General features: G+C 42.6%; 1 protein-coding gene across 2 annotated transcripts in view; it reads right to left on the bottom strand.

Annotated features, from left to right (window-relative positions):
- LOC141258988 (apolipoprotein L3-like) overlaps positions 1-18,229 on the bottom strand; it is a 174,522-nt gene that overhangs the window by 68,157 nt on the left and 88,136 nt on the right. The gene's annotated exons all lie outside the window — the stretch shown is intronic.

Below are 18,229 nucleotides of genomic sequence, written 5' to 3'. Positions count from 1 at the left end.
AGCACACAGCGACCGTGCCCTCTGCAAAAGGCCATCTAGTCTGGGATAGTGGGCTAAAAATTGCTGGACAACCAGGTTCAACACGTGAGCCATACAAGGCACGTGTGTGACATTGCCCAGGCGAAGGGCCGCACCCAGGTTTGCAGCATTGTCACACACGGCCTTCCCTGGTTTCAGGTCCAGTGGAGACAGCCATTCATGAAATTGGTTCTCCAGAGCTGACCACAACTCCTCAGCTGTGTGACTCACATTTCCCAGACATTTCAAAGTAAAAACCGCCTGATGACGTTGAGCCCTACTGCCAGCATAGTAAGGAGGTGTGCAGGATCCCTTCTGCGCAGTTAGAAAGCTTGTGGCATGACCAGACAGGCTTTGGGTGCAGGTGGAAGACCGAGAGGAGGTTGAGGAGGCAGAAGCAGTGGAGGAACTTTGACATAAAGAGGATTGACGCACAACTCGTGGGGACGGCAAGACTTGGACAGCAGCCCCTTGTCCTGCTGTCACCATAGTTACCCAGTGCCCAGTCAGCGACATGTAACGCCCCTGTCCATACCTACTCGTCCAAGTGTCTGTGGTGAAATGCACCCTGTCACACACAGAGTTTCTCAAAGAAGCGGTGATGTTGTGTGCGACATGCTGGTGGAGCGCAGGCACACCTTTCTTTGAGAAGTAGTGCCGACTGGGCATCTGGTACTGGGGCACTGCGACGGACATAAGGTCTCGAAAATCCTCTGTGTCCACCAGGCGGAAAGGCAGCATTTCTGTAGCCAAGAGCTTGCAGATGGTGAAATTCAACCTCTTAGCTGTCTCATGGCTAGGAGGAAATGGTCTTTTACTTGTCCACATCTGAGGGACCGAGGGCTGGCTATTGTGCTTAGACGGGGTTGATAAGGGTGTCCCCGGCAAACTGCCGGTCTGTGAGGAAGATGCAGGCGGACATGTTAGGTTGCCTTGATCCAAAGGTGGTGCTATCGATGTCGGACAGCGCTCAACACCAGCTGGTGTTACCACCTCCAAAGAAAATGATGACCTGCCAATCACGCTGGCTGTTGCGGGTAAAGAGGTGGCAGGTCTGCGTCCCAAAACAGGTGTGACTGCTGTCCCCCCAGTCACAGAGGATGAAGAGGCCGCGGATGCACAAGATATGGCAGACGGTGGTTGGCCCGGCCGGCTAGGCCGCATTGTAGCACACTGAGCTTCCCACTGCAACTTATGCTTCATGTCCATGTGCCGGTTCATGCATGAAGTACTCAAACTATGTATTTTTTGGCCTCTACTTAGCTTTTGCTGACAAATGTTACAGATAACACGAGTTGGGTCATCTTTATCGATCTGAAAAAATGCCCAGGCTATGCAAGGCTTAGCACCCATGCGACCTGAAGAGCCACCACGACTTGTGGTGAGAGGCAGAGTTGTGTTTGAGGATGCAGTTGTTGATGTGCTTCCAGTACTACGTCTCTGTCCAAGAAGGCGCAACCTGACCTCGTCGTCACTAGCATCTTCCTCCACCTCCTCTGCTGACCTCATCTCTTGGTTGACTGTGGGTTGACAGTAAGTGGGATCTCCAACCTCATCATCATCACCCTGTGTGTTATCACACCTGTCGTCCTCAGAGCCAACCTGTTCCTGCCCTGACAAAAAACTAAAGTTGTCGCTCCAATCAGGTATTTGAGTCTTATCATCGTCTTCCTCATTGTCTCCACCAACAGGAGTTACAGTTTGGGAATGAGGGTCTACATTATGGTCAGAACCTTCTGCGTCTGGTCCTGGATCCGACTCATAAAGATTCTGGGCATCAGTGCAGATCATTTCCTCGTCTGGATTCACAGAAGCGCTGGAGTCGACCTCTGATTCCCAGGCTATAGTATGAGTAAACAGCTCTGCAGACTCAACCATCTGTTCTACCTCATACTCAGACGGGCAGCTGGAGATTTGGGAGCTGTGAGGAAGCAAGTGCGATTTGGGTGACACCTTTGAGGACTGGAGTATTTGTGATGTTGAAGTTGATGTGGAGGAGAGCCCACTTAAAGGAGCACTTGATATCCGTTGAAGCACCTGCTGTTTTTGTGCCTCATCTGGAATTTGTAGCGATTGGCGTGGCCGTAAGAAAGGGATCTTATCACATTGTCCGCTAAAAGAAGTAGACATTTTAGTTTGGCTGGAAGATGGTCTTTCTTCTGCAGATGTTACTGTTGCTTTAACACCTACCCCACGGACACAACCTTTTTTCCCCTTCCCAACACGCCTATTCCCCTTTCCACCAGCAGCAGGCCTTTTTCAACTCATTTTGGTGGTTAACTAATTCACAACTCTGGAGTTGTTTGCACAAAAAAACAATGGATGGTAACCGAGCAGAGCTGAGTGGCCAAACTGTGGTATTAGGCCAAAACTATTGGCTGGGTTAGACGCAAAAAAAAATTATATTCAATTTGCAACCTGATGGAGGTCAGTATAGATGGACTAATACAACAAGTCCCACACACAGCTAGAAGCCCAATATTTTTTCAGAGGTAGATGCAGAAAAAAATATATTCAGTTTGCAACCTGATGGAGGTCAGTATAGATGGACTAATACAACAAGTCCCACACACAGCTAGAAGCCCAATATTTTTTCAGAGGTAGATGCAGAAAAAAATATATTCAGTTTGCAACCTGATGGAGGTCTGTATAGATGGATTAATAGAACAAGTCCCACACACAGCTAGAAGCCCAATATTTTTTCAGAGGTAGATGCAGAAAAAAATATATTCAGTTTGCAACCTGATGGAGGTCTGTATAGATGGATTAATAGAACAAGTCCCACACACAGCTAGAAGCCCAATATTTTTTCAGAGGTAGATGCAGAAAAAAATATATTCAGTTTGCAACCTGATGGAGGTTAGTATAGATGGACTAATACAACAAGTCCCACACACAGCTAGAAGCCCAATATTTTTTCAGAGGTAGATGCAGAAAAAAATTATATTCAGTTTGCAACCTGATGGAGGTCTGTATAGATGGATTAATAGAACAAGACCCACACACAGCTAGAAGCCCAATATTTTTTCAGAGGTAGATGCAGAAAAAAATATATTCAGTTTGCAACCTGATGGAGGTCAGTATAGATGGACTAATACAACAAGTCCCACACACAGCTAGAAGCCCAAATATTTTTTCAGAGGTACTGTAGATGCAGATAAAAATTATTTTTAATTTGCAACCTGATGGAGGTCAGTATAGATGGACTAATAGAGAAAGTCCGACACACTACTAGAAGGCCAAATATTTTTTCAGAGCTAGATGCAGAAAAAAATTATATTCAGTTTGCAACCTGATGGAGGTCTGTATAGATGGATTAATAGAACAAGTCCCACACACAACTAGAAGCCCAATATTTTTTCAGAGGTAGATGCAGAAAAAAATATATTCAGTTTGCAACCTGATGGAGGTCAGTATAGATGGACTAATACAACAAGTCCCACACACAGCTAGAAGCCCAATATTTTTTCAGAGGTAGATGCAGAAAAAAATTATATTCAGTTTGCAACCTGATGGAGGTCTGTATAGATGGATTAATAGAACAAGACCCACACACAGCTAGAAGCCCAATATTTTTTCAGAGGTAGATGCAGAAAAAAATATATTCAGTTTGCAACCTGATGGAGGTCAGTATAGATGGACTAATACAACAAGTCCCACACACAGCTAGAAGCCCAATATTTTTTCAGAGGTAGATGCAGAAAAAAATATATTCAGTTTGCAACCTGATGGAGGTCAGTATAGGTGGACTAATAGAACAAGTCCCACACACTGCTAGAAGGCCAAATATTTTTTCAGAGCTAGATGCAGAAAAAAATTAGATTCAGTTTGCAACCTGATGGAGGTCAGTATAGATGGACTAATAGAATGATGCTATGCCCAAAAGATTTTACTTCACTAGGTGCAGTAAAAAAATTGGTATTCTATACACAGGTGGTATATCTTGCAACACAGATAGGCTACTCCACTGACTAACACACTCTGCAATAGGCCAAAAAGGATTAGCTTTGCTAGATTCAGCCAAATGCTGTGAAAAAAACTTGCACAGCACTGGCACAGACCTGCCTGGCAAAAACTGATAGGAACTGATGTAACCTAGTCCTGAAAAGGACTCCAATTACAATTAGTCTTTACTCCCACAACCTATCTATTTAAGAGCACAGACCTGCCTGATAAAAGTCGTAGGAAATGCTGTAACCTAGTCCTTAAAAGGACTGCAATCACAACTATTCCCTACTCCCAAGCTATCTGTATATTTGTGCGAAAATTGGCTTGAAATTAACAAGGTATAGCGCACACAGCAACAGCGGTGCCGTCTAACACGCAGCTGCAGCAGTGAGAAAATGGTGGCGACGGGGAAAATGGCTTGGTCTTATAGGGCAAGAACATGTGACATACACTGCCAATGACACATGCCCTTGCTTGTGTGAAAAAAAGCACTTCGCTCCGTGTGTGCGTTGCTGATAAGCTGACAGATTGCACCTCCCCACTGTAAATGCGGGAAAGAGAAAAAAAAATGGAGATCTTCATTGTTCCTGCAGAGATCCATCCCCTGCCCCTCCCCCCACCCCGCTGTACACTCAAACTGCGTATTAACATTAATTTTCATCATTACTGAGAAAAAATCCAGTTATGATTTTGGTGCACGAACAGTTATCGAACATAACCTCGAACAGCCGAATTTTTCTCAAATTGTTCGTGTTCGCCGAACGGCTCGAACACCGCCCTAAACAGCTCGAATTTGAGATTGGCGAACAGTTCGAGTAGAACAACGCTCATCTCTAAATACAACCTCTTAGCTTTGTTATGTGTAGGATGAAACAATCTTTTACGTGACCACAACTGTGAGATCGAGGGCTGGTTGCAGTGCTGAGGGAGGATGTAGTATGGTGAACCGGGCCAACTGCTGGACAGTGAGTGAGGTGCAGGTGGAGATGTTGTGGTGTGCTCGGTGAAACAAACACAGCAGGTATGTCCGCTTCCATTACAGCTGACGGGTTCACAGTCAGGGTGACTGGAGTGGGCATACAACCATAGGTTCTACGGTCGGAGACCTGCATGACAATACTTGGCATGGTAACAGAGGAGAAGGAAGAAGCAGCAGATGCGGTTGATGGGACAGCTGATGGTTGTTGAGATCCGCATTTTAGCACAGTGAGATTGCCAGTGTAAAGCATGTTGATTGTGTATGTGAAGGTTCATGCATGTAGTAGTAAAATTATTGAACTTTTTCCCTCTACTGAGTTTTTTTTTGCAAAGTTTGCAGATAATCTGAGCTTGCTCATCCAAAAAAGGCCCAAGCTGGCCATTCTTGCCGCCCCTGCGAGCTGCAGACCCACGACCGCTGCTGACCACAACCACAGTTGTGGCTAAGTATGCAGTGCTCCTCCTGCTTGCATCACTCTGTGTCTGCTCCATAGGATGCAACGTAACCACCTCATCTTCCTTCTCCTCCAACAACTCAGATGAGCTACTCAACTACTCAGCTGCATGCATCTCGGTTCACACCAAGTGGGATCTACAACCTCATCATCATCCAATGTGTTTTCCTATTCCACAACCTGAGAGTCACCCTCCTCCTCTTATTGCCCTGACAGCACAGTACAGTCTGCATGCCCCTCAGGTATCTGAGTCTCACCAGGATCACCTCCCGGTCCAGGGGTTATCATCTTGTGACAAGGATCAGGAAGCTGAGCGGATCCTACTTTTTTTTTCAACCTGCATGGAGAACAATATTTGCACCAAACAATTTTAAGCAGAAATGTAGCCTGCTTTATATGCCACGGTAGTAAGAAAACCAATTTTGAGTTTATCATGTCTGTGTACCTTTGTGTGGAGAACAATATCTGCACCAAAAAATAAATTTCACCAGAGTATAACAATTATAAAGAAGACCAAAACCTCTTCCACTACAGCCAACCCAGTAGATGGAGACTGAATCAGGATTCTCCACATTTCCAAAAATTAGTGTCAAACACCAGAAAATTGGCAATCAATTTCACTGCAGTAGAAATACTAGAATTAAGAACGACACCTCTTCCACTACAGCCAAGCCAGTAGATGGAAACCCAATCAGGATTCTCCACATTTCCAAAAATGAGTGGCAGACACCAGCAAAGTGGCATCAATTTCACTGCAGTAGAAATACTAGAATTAATAACGACACCTCTTCCACTACAGCCAACCCAGTAGATGGAGACCCAATCAGGATTCTCCACATTTCCAAAAATTAGTGGCAGACACCAGTGAAGTGGCATCAATTTTACTGCAGTAGAAATAGTAGAATTAAGAATGATACCTCTTCCACTACAGCCAACCCAGTAGATGGAGACACAATCAGGAGTGTTCACAATTAAAAAATTGAGGGCCTAAAGCCACCAAAGTGGCATCAATTTCACTAGAGTATAAGTAGTATAATGGGGATCAACACCTCTTCCATTACAGCCAACCCAGCAGATGGAGACACAATCAAGAGTGTTCACATTTAAACAAATTAGGGCCTAAAATCTGTAGCAGCAGCAAGAGGAGGCACAGAAGCCATATCACAGATTGCAGGACACTAAAAACTACAACATTGCCTAGTCTGTACAGTCTGCGATTTGGGTACAAAAGTCTTTGGAGATCCATCACTTGTTCATCTTGATGAACGCTAGGTGGTCTACACTTTCATGGCACAGCTGGCTGTGCTTATCCGTCAGGACACCGCCAACAGTGCTGTAGACACGTTCTGAGAGAACGCTGGCTGCCAGGCAACTTCAATGCGTGACAGGTGAGTTCAGGCCATTCATCCATTTTTGAAGACCAAAATGTAAAAGGGTCCACATCCTCCCTAATGGCATTCATATTGAGTTCTGGATACTCCTGCACCATCCTCTCCAGTCATTCACCACGTGTTAGACTTTGTACTCTGTTGTGCTGGTGCACGATCTGGTCTAAAAAATGTGTGAAAGAACTCACAGAAATTGCTTCTGCCACATACGCTGCTGCTGCTAATGTTTTGGCACTGACAAACTGAAGTGCCGGAGGTTTAAAGACTACAGCCGCGATGCACACTTTGTGCCTCACTGCTATCTTGGGGAAAACCTCTCTTAAGGTTGCTTAAAAGCTGGTTTTGATACTCCAGCATTAGCGGTTCCCTTTCCAGGGTGGGAAGCATCTGGCAAAATTTACTCTCATAACATGGATCTAACAGAGTGGCAACCCAGTAGTCATCATTATTTCGAATCTTAACTATATGGGGATCATGTTGTAGATAGTGCATCAAAAAGGCACTCATATGTCGGGCTCTTCGAGGAGGTCTAAAGCCTGGCTGTATTGATGACTGCATAACACTGATGCTTGTTCCCTCCTGCCAACGACCATGTTCAACAGAGAGGAGATGGTTATCTTCGTCATCTTCTGACTGTTGCTCGCCCGTCACCTCTTCGTCCTTCATTTGTTCCTCAGCTCTTGCACCTTCACTAACAGTTTGTCTGGTATCACCAACCCCCCTCGATCGCAGTAATCCACAGTCAATTGGCATCCGCCTGTGTGAGGACAGTCCGGAACTTTGAGAAATTCTTATCCCTTCTGCATCCTCCTCTTCTTCTGGGACAACCACCTCCTGCTGCAGGCTATTTAAAGTCTGCTTCAGCATGTAGATGACTGGAATAGTGATGCTGATGATGGCATCGTCAGCACTAGCTATTTTAGTATCCATTTCAAAACTGTGCAGAGGGGTGCAGAGGTCCTTAATCTGTCTCCACTCCGTAAACGTGATATGCCCCACGTCCGTACTGCTTTGGCCCAGGTTATACGACATGACATACTGCGTCGGGGCTCATTGCTGCTGCCACAGTCACTGCAACATGTGCAGAGTGGAATTCCACCATATCGGCACATCGCATATCAATCTGTTAACTGACATGGACAAAGACCTCTCTATCGATGCAAGTCGATGACATGAGAGATGGGAACGGCGGAAGTGAGCACACAGCTTCCGTGTTTTCTGAAGCAGCTCATCTAGGCCAAGATAGCGGCGGAAAAATCGCTGTACCACCAGGTTGAGGACATAAGCCATGCAAGGCACATGTGTGAGCTTGCCTCGACCTAGGGCCGCCACCATGTTCGCACCATTATTGCACACGGCTTTCCTTGGCTCTATGTTCAGCGGAGACAGCCATTGCTCAAACTGAGCCTGGAGAGGTGTCCACAGCTCTTCAGCTGTATGACTGCGATCTCCAACGCATATTCATTTTAAGACAGTCTGATTGTGGTGAGCCATGACTGCACAGTATGGAGGTGGTGTGGATTCGCTCTGCACTGTTGGAACGCGTGTCTCGTTAAAGCAGAGGTTGACAGCACAGGTGGAGGCTCTAGAGGATGTGGAGGAGGCAGAAGAAGTAGAGGAAGTGTGAAATACAGAGGTTTGTTCTGCAAGCCTTAGGCATTTCAAGATTTGTGGAACAGCCCCTTCCCCGCCTGTCCCCACAACCACCAGAATCACCCAGTGCCCAGTCAGTGAGATGTAACGCCCTTGGCCATGCTTACTCGTCCAGGTGTCTGTGGTGAGAAGCACCCTGGCAGACATAGATTTACTCAAGGAACGGGTAATGTTGTCTGCGACATGCTGGTATAGAGCAGGCACAGCTTTCTTAGAGAAGTAATGGCAACTGGGCAACTAGTACTGGGGTACTGCGATGGCCACCAGCTTTCGGAAACCGTCTGTATCTACCAGGCCAAAAGGCAACATTTTCGTGGCAAACAGATTTGAGATGGTGGAGTTCTACCTCTTAGTTTTCTCATGTGCAGGATGAAACAATCTTTTATGTGACCACAACTGCGGGACCGAGAGCTGGCTGCAGTGCTGAGAGAGAGTGGAGTACGGTGAAACAAACAAACTGCTGGACTGTGAGTGAGGTGCAGGCGCAGATGTTTCAGTGGATTGATCAACATGTGGTGTGCTTGGTGAAACAAACACAGCAGGCATGTCTGCTTCAGTTACAGCTGACGAATTCTCACTCGGCCTGACTGGAGCGGGTAGAGAACCGGAGGTTCTGTGGTGGGAGACCTGCGTGACAATACTTGGCACGGTAACAGAGGAGGAGGAAGAAGCAGCGGATGCGGTTGATGAGGCAGCTGATGGTTGTTGAGGTCCGCTGGTTCACATTTTAGCGCAGTGAGATTGCCAGCATAACCCATGTTGTGTGCGCATGTGAAGGTTCATGCATGTAGTAGTTAAATTATTGCGCTTTTTCCCTCTACTGAGTTTTTTCTTGCAAAGTGTGCAGATAACGTGAGTTAGCTCTTCCTTTGAGGTCTCAAAATAGGCCCAGGCTAGGCAACCCTTGACACCCCTGCGAGCTGCTGACCCACGACTGCTGCTGGCCACAGCCACAGTTGTGGCTAAGGATGCAGTGCTCCTCGTGCATGGATCACTCCGGTAACCTTCTCGTCTTCCTCCTCCACCTCCTCAGATGAGCTTCTCGGCTGCGTGACTCTGGATTCACACCAAGTAGGATCTTCAACCTCGTCATCATCCAATTTGTTATCCCATTCCTCCCCCACAGAGTGACCCTTCTCCTCTTGTTGCCCTGACAACACAGTACAGTCCATATGAGCCTCAGGTATCTGAGTCTCATCAGGATCACCTCCCTCCCCGGTAGTTGATGTCTGGTGACGAGGGTCAGGAACCTGCTCAGACCCTACTCCCCCGAATCCAACCGAAAAAAATTTGTGGCATAGGGTACAGATACTTTCCTCCTCTTCTTGACTCTGTGAATGTTTGGAGTATATTCCTGATGCCCGTGGTATAGAATGGGTGAACAGTTTTACAGAATTGTCCATCTGTGGTTTGCTACAGTCAGTTGGGCAGTTGGACAGTTGTGACGAGGTGGGAAAGTAAGGGTAATTGGGTTGCCACCTCCGTGGACTGTACTGTGTATGATGTTGAGGTGGAGGAAGAAGAGGAGAGGCCACTTGAAACAGCGCTTGCCATCCACTTGAGCACCTGCTCTTTCTGGCCCTTATCAACAAGGCGTATCGCTGTGCGGCTGCCAAAAAAAGGGACTAAATGACAAGGTAAGATATGGCTTGCTGTATAACGTTACTAATAGAAAAAAGTATTCTTTTAGTGAGATAAGGCCTATATAAGATACGAGATATTCTCCAAACTATTTCAAACTGAGATGTCCCATGCTGTATAACGTTAGGCACCGAACAAAGTTTTTATTTTACTGTGTATGAGACCTGTATAACCTATGATATATTCTCCAAACTATTTTAAACTGAGATGTCCCCTGCGTATAATGTTAGGAACCGAACAAAGTATTTTTTTAGTGTGGATGAGGCCTGTATAACATACGAGATGTTCTCCACACTATTTCAAACTGAGATGTCCCCTGCTGTATAACATTAGGAACCAAACAAAGTATTTTTTTTACTGTAGATGAAGCCTGTAGAACATAGGACATATGGTACGAGCAATTTCAAACTGAGATATCCCCTGCTGCATCAGGTTAGGACCAGAAGAAAGTCTTTTTTTTTTACTGTGGATGAGCCCTGTATAACATAGAATATATGCTCCAAGATATTTCAAACTGAAATCTAGCCTGCTGTATCATGTTAGTAACAGGAAAAAATATTTTTTTTTACTCTGTGTATGCTCTGCATACAGCTGAATTTCACCGCCCCTAAAGGACTATGTGGCTTATAGCAGAGTGTAACATGTTTGGGAGAGAAAAAAATATTTTTTGGACTCTGACTAGCAACAGAAAAAAAATATTTTTGTACTCTGAAAACAGCTGATGTTCAACGCCACTAAAATAGTAGGTGGCTTATAGCAGAGTGTATCACGTTTGCGACACAAAACAATCTTTTGTGGACTCTATCTAGCAACACAAAAAATCTATTTTTTTACTGTGATGCCTTCACTAGTTTTGATGCCTTCAGTGTGAATATACAATTGTCATAGTCATGAAAATACAGAAAAATCTTTAAATGAGAAGGTGTGTCCAAACTTTTGGTCTGTACTGTATATCTACAGGAGACTGGTACTGCGATGGGAAGTAAAATGGCTCCACAGTACGCAAATCTTTTCATGGCCAAGCTTGAAAGTGACTTTTTGTCCTCATGTCCCATCAGGCCTCTGTCCTACTATCGTTTCATTGACGATATTTTAATCATCTGGACGGGGTCTGAGCAACAGCTGAAGACGTTCCATGAACACTTTAATCGATTTCATCCCACCATCAACCTAACACTCAACTACTCCTGTACTGAAATTAACTTTTTGGACACCATCATCAAGCTACAGAACAATGAAATAGAGACATCCTTGTACCGGAAACCAATCGACCATCCTACATACCTTAAATGGGACAGTTTCCATCCAAAACACATAAAAAACTCTATTGTTTACAGCCAAGCCATCAGATACAATCGGATATGTTCCAACCAGATGGATAGAGACAAACACGTTGATGGCCTCAGAAAGACCTTTTTGAAACAGGGCTACCATCCAAGAACAATTGAGAACCAGATTACAAGAGCCACCATAATATCAAGGAATCATCTCCTACATTACAAAACAAACAAGAAAACAACCGGGTGCCTCTAGTAGTCACCTACAATCCAAATCTGGAGGCGCTAAGGAGAGCTACACGGAAACTACAACCCTTACAACAAAAAGATTCCCGATTACAATCCATACTTCCAGACCCCCCACTTCTGTGTTTCAGGCGGCCCCCAAATCTAAGAAGCATCATTGTCAGAACCTCCCTGTCATCTCCACCAGCTACAGGTACCTTTCCTTGCAACCAGAAAAAATGTAAAACCTGTCCGTTTATAACGACCACAGACAAGATAAAGATTCCCAATTCACATCAGGACTATAAGATCCCAGGTACGTTCAGCTGTATCACATCTAATGTAGTGTACTTAATTATATGTACCAAATGTCCAGCTGGGGGTCTTTATGTAGGGGAGACAGGGTAAAAACTTAGAACAAGGATGAATCATCATTGCCACACAATAAAAGAAAAAAGAATATATCTACCTGTAGCCAAGCATTTTTGTTCCCCTGATCACAGCATAAAAGACATGAAATTGCTGAATAAAAGGTAACTTCAAATCTCAAAGAGAAAGAAAAATCTCAGAATATAAACTGATGATGACCTTTAACACTTTCAGAGCAGGAATGAATGTGTCGCATGGATTTATGTCATTCTACATCAACTAAGGAATGTGCTCCTCAGATTTGTGAGGCTATCACAACACTGGACCTAGTCACAGGACAATAAAACCTTCACACTCCTTATCTATTAACTGCTAAAATATTTATAGCCAGAACTGTTTATCTCTTCCATAATAACTCTGCTTTTCATCACCTGTCTCACCTATTGCATTTTTTGTGTGTCTTATTGTGTATAAATATGTGACTCTTCAGATTTTGTTGTATACTAGCCTGATGAAGAGACCTGCATAGTCTCGAAAGCTTGCAATTTGTTACCATTTTTTCAGTTAGCCATTAAAAGGTATCAAGCACTGAGGACTCTCAAATCTAAATATTTTTCTATCTACTGGCTAACACGGTACAAAAATATATACAGTTATATGAAAAAGTTTGGGCACCCCTATTAATCTTAAGCTTAATGTTTTATAAAAATTGGTGTTTTTGCAACAGCTATTTCAGTTTGCTATATGTAATAACTGTTGGACACAGTAATGTTTCTGCCTTGAAATGAGGTTTATTGTACTAACAGAAAATGTGCAATCTGCATTCAAACAAAATTTGACAGGTGCATAAGTATGGGCACCTCACCAGAAAAGTGACATTAATATTTAGTAGATCCTCCTTTTGCAAAAATAACAGCCTCTAGTCGCTTCCTGTAGCTTTTAATGAGTTCCTGGATCCTGGATGAAGGTATTTTTGACCATTCCTCTTTACAAAACAATTCCAGTTCAGTTAAGTTTGATGGTCGCCGAGCATGGACAGCCCTCTTCAAATGATCCCATAGATGTTCAATGATATTTAGGTCTGGGGACTGGGATGGCGATTCCAGAACATTGTAATTGTTCCTCTGCATGAATGACTGAGTAGATTTGGAGCAGTGTTTTGGATCATTGTCTTGCTGAAAGATCCATCCCCTGCGTAACTTCAACTTTATCACTGATTCTTGAACATTATTGTCAAGAATCTGCTGATACTGAGTAGAATCCATGCGTCTCTCAACTTTAACAAGATTTCCGGTGCCGGCATTGGCCACACAGCCCCAAAGCATGATGGAACCTCCACCAAATTTTACTGTGGGTAGCAAGTGTTTTTCTTGGAATGCTGTATTTTTTAGCCGCCATGCATAACGCCTTTTTGTATGACCAAACAACTCAATCTTGGTTTCATCAGTCCACAGGACCTTCTTCCAAAAAGAAATTGGCTTCTCCAAATGTGCTTTTGCATACCTCAGCCGACTCTGTTTGTGGCGTGCTTGCAGAAACGGCTTCTTTCGCATCACTCTCCCATACAGCTTCTCCTTGTGCAAAGTGCGTTGTATAGTTGACCGATGCACAGTGACACCATCTGCAGCAAATTGATGCTGCAGCTCTCTGGAGGTGATCTGAGGATTGTCCTTGACTGATCTCACCATTCTTCTTCTCTGCCTTTCTGATGTTTTTCTTGGCCTGCCACTTCTGGCCTTAACAAGAACTGTCCCTGTGTTCTTCCATTTCCTTACTATGTTCCTCACAGTGGAAACTGACAGGTTAAATCTCTGAGACCGCTTTTTGTATCCTTCCCCTGAACAACTATGTTGAATAATCTTTGTTTTCAGATCATTTGACAGTTGTTTTGAGGAGCCCATGATGCCACTCTTCAGAGGAGATTCAAACAGGAGAACAACTTGCAAGTGGCCACTTTAAGTAGCTTTTCTCATGATTGCATACACCTGGCTATGAAGTTCAAAGCTCAATGAGGTTACAAAACCAAAAAAAGTGCTTTAGTAAGTCAGTAAAAAGTAGGTAGGAGTATTTAAAACAAGAAAATAATAAGGGTGCCCATACTTATGCACCTGTCAAATTTTGTTTGAATGCAGATTGCACATTTTCTGTTAGTACAATAAACCTCATTTCAAGGCAGAAACATTACTGTGTCCAACAGTTATTACATATATCAAACTGAAATAGCTGTTGCAAAAACACCAATTTTAAGAAAACAATAAGTTTAAGATTAATAGGGGTGCCCAAACTTTTTCATATAACTGTATTTTCCCTATATCATTTTTTCCACACACTTTTCTGATGTTCCACTATTAGTAATGGATGTGGTTAAAGACATTAAAATGATCTGATGAGGTCTGATCACTGTCAATAGCATATTTATATAATCTTATAACAGAGTATGACATGATGTCTATTAACTGGGACTTATCTTATGAAAGAGGTCTGACCACTGTCAGGGCCATCACTGTGACTCATCCACAAAATACAAGTGTATCTTTGAATTGAACTATTTGTGAATACTGTGTTATCTGTCTGCAATCAGCTAATATTGACGGGTATACATCCACTGATATCTTTAGGAGGCACTGCTCCCTAAGTTTTTGGACCCCATATTTGTTGGATTGACATCTAATATCAGATTGCCTTCCCATGTTAACTATTAACTTATAAAATATTTGCATTTGCACCTTATCTTATTATACTGTGATACAAATCATGGTAACACAAGACCTACTTATTCTAAAATAAATACACAAGACTAAAATTTGTGGAATAAAAAATGGCCGTGGCGTTTATTTATAGGTAACGTTTGAAATTTGAATCAATCATAATTAATAATCAATATAAAGTCCATAAACTAATTTTTATTACAACCAAAAAATCCAATCCACCCGGCAGAAGCGGGCGATTTTCTCTCAAAATAAACGACACGACAGGAAAAAAGAAATAAAACAGTAACATTAATAAAAAGGGAGGGTGGAAGGGATCTTCTTTTCTTCTTGACAGGCAAATGAGTCTTACTGTTAAAACAGCTGGTATTTATACATTATTTTCTCCCGCATTTTTTCCAAACCGCCAGTCAGTGACCAGTAAAAAAGGCGGCAAGACAATCAGAGAAAACTAGTGTGAACCTGCTTGTGCAGGAGCGCAGATTACTCAAAAATAACCCTTTATACTTAACTCTGTTTAAACCAGAAAATGCATAATAAATAGCAAATTCTCTTTGGGGGTCTGCATTCTCATGAGCCCCCCCACCCCTGTATTCTTTCAAGGGGGGCTTCCATTATATTGTGGTACTTATGTTACATATTATAAGAATTATACTATGTGGGACACATGGTGCATACTATCTGTCTTACATATTATTTAATATTTGCATTTGCACTTTATTATAATTATTATATAATTTATTTGATTGTCACTATTCTGCTTACCAGTATATATGCTGTTATTCTGGCAATATGTATTTTTATATAGACTTTCAGGTGAGACACATAATACATGGTCTGCTCTTCTCCATTTGGTGTCATTACATGGTACCTGTACGTATTCTCAATATTGAGTTTGCTTTTCGCTCTCCTATTTATATTCATTTGCATGAGATTCATATCTGGTCATATTATTGGTTTATATATACACACACTCACTATGACAAATTGGATGCAAATATTTATTATTACACTGCCTAACTATTATATATTATAAATTGGTTATAATTGGCGTAGGATGTCAATGTGAATATTCTGGTTTTAACTGTTTTTAGTTTTGGAGTATTGTGCCAATAAAATATGTTTTCATATATACAGAGGTGTGCCCATTTTGGTTGTACTGCTTTTCTTCTCTCGGTTGTAAAGTTTTATCGTCTCAGTCTACCACCCTACACGTGCCCTCCGTTCTGCCAATGACTTAAAACTAAAATCCTCCATAATCCGAACTTCCCACTCCCGTCTCCAAGATTTCTCGCATGCTGCGCCAATTCTTTGGAATGCACTACCCAGGACAGTTCGATTAATTCCTAATACCCACAGTTTCAAGCGGACCCTAAAAATCCATTTCTTTAGACTGGCGTATCGCCTCCACACACTATCTGTCTGTCCCAGTTTTCCCCCATATTAACCCCTTAACTACCGGGGACGTATTAGTACGCCTATTTGCGTACTGTCCGTTCAGTGAGGGCTCCGGCGCTGAGCCCTCACTGAACGGAGCACATGTCAGCTGATTCTTACAGCTGACATGTGCCCGCAACAGCCGCGGGTGGAATCGCGATCCACCCGCGGCTGTTAACATGTTAAATGCCGCTGTCAATCTCTGACAGCAGCATTTAACGCGCGCTTCCGGGTAGCGCGTCATAAGCCACGCCCACCGGCGACCCCGTCACGTGATCGCAGGTCGCAGATGGGCGTGCATGACAACCCAGGGGCTGCAGCAGACGCCTGTGGTTGTCATGATCTTGTCGCTATGAGCGCCACCTAGTGGTCGGCGCTCATAGCACAGGACCATTTCTGCTGCATGCAGGGGATCTGCTCGTCCCCTGTATGTAGCAGAGGCGATCGGATAGTTGCTGCTTCTAGTCTCCTATGGAGATTATAGAAGCAAGCAAAAAGTAAAAAAAAAAAGTTTTTAAAAATATAAAAAAAAAATATATATATAAAAGTTTAAATCACCCCCCTTTCGCCCCATTCAAAATAAAATATATATAAAAAAAAACCCACATACACATATTTGGTATCGCCGCGTTCAGAATCGCCCGATCTATCAATATAAAAAAAGAATTAATCCTATCGGTAAACGGCGTAACGAGAAAAAAATTCTAAACGCCAGAATTACGTTTTTTGGTCGCCGCAAAATTGCAATAAAATGCAATAACGGGCGATCAAAACATTGGATCTACCCCAAATGTTATCAATAAAAACGTCAGCCCGGTCCGCAAAAAATAAGCCATCAACCAGCCCCGGATCACGAAAAATGGAGACGCTACGGGTCTTAGAAAATGGCGCTATTTTTTTATTTTTTTTTTTACCAAATTTTGGAATTTTTTTTCACCACTTAAATATTAAAGAACCTATACATGTTTTGTGTCTATGAACTCGTAATGACGTGTAGAATAAGAAGGGCAGGTCAGTTTTAGCATTCAGTGAACGTGGTAAAAAAAATAAATAAAAAACAACTGTGGTATTGCACTTTTTTTGCAATTTTACCGCACTTGGAATTTTTTTCCCGTTTTTCCGTACAGGATATGGTAAAACTAGTAATGGCGTTGAAAAGTACAACTCGTCCCGCAAAAAATAAGCCCTCACATGGCCATATTGACCAAAAAATAAAAACGCTATGGCTCTGGGAACAAGGGGAGCAAAAACGAAAATGCAAAAACGGAAAATGCTCCGGGGCTTAAAGGGTTAAAATCTTCAATTTCAGGTTCATATCGTCCATGCACTTAATAGCCTCTTTCAGGACTGTACACATACTGGCTGGTGACCAGTCCATGTATTATTATTTATCCTATTTAGTATATCAATGCTGCATTATACAATATATGTACATTCTACCTTTTGTGTCTCCCCCATTTCCTCATAGACTGTAAGCTTGCGAGCAGGGCCCTCACTCCTTTTGATATGAGATATGCTTATTCTGTATTGTCTGTTTAAGTCTCCCCTAAAATTTGTAAAGTGCTGCGGAATATGTTGGCGCTATAAAAATAAAAAATATTATTATTATTATCATACTTCTCACGATTTGCTAATATTGATAATATTCAGTAACACACATTTTTTCTCATTTCCAAATAGAGATTTTTTTTGCTTGACTCCTTGAGAAAACTAAAGGCGAAACGTATGTCGGAGTTCTGGGTCATTTTCCTCTGGTCAACTACTCTTTTGATATATGGTATATCTGCATCTGACAGTTATATTTAACTACTCGCATTTTATATCACTGTGATATATTACGGATGTATGCATCATTACTCTATCCATGCATTGTTTATTGCACAGCCACTTTATTTAGTATTGAGTGTTTTGACCATGTATATTTTTACCCATTTATATAATACATTTTCCATAACTTTTCTCTTTATGATCCTCCTTATTCTTAATGTAATTTTTATGTCATTTTTGCATGCTCTAATAAATTGAATTAGAATATTTTTTTTGAGTTGCTATTTATTTTTTTCGTGTATGTTGTAATTAAAAGACGTTGCAAGAATGACAGCAAAGCTACCGGCGGTTGTTCACCTGAAGCG

Source organism: Phyllobates terribilis, unplaced genomic scaffold (genome assembly GCF_046119375.1).
Source record: "Phyllobates terribilis strain yellow unplaced genomic scaffold, ASM4611937v1 Scaffold_3__8_contigs__length_932513732, whole genome shotgun sequence".
NCBI lineage: Eukaryota > Metazoa > Chordata > Amphibia > Anura > Dendrobatidae > Phyllobates > Phyllobates terribilis.
This window is presented reverse-complemented; position numbering and strand designations above follow the sequence as displayed.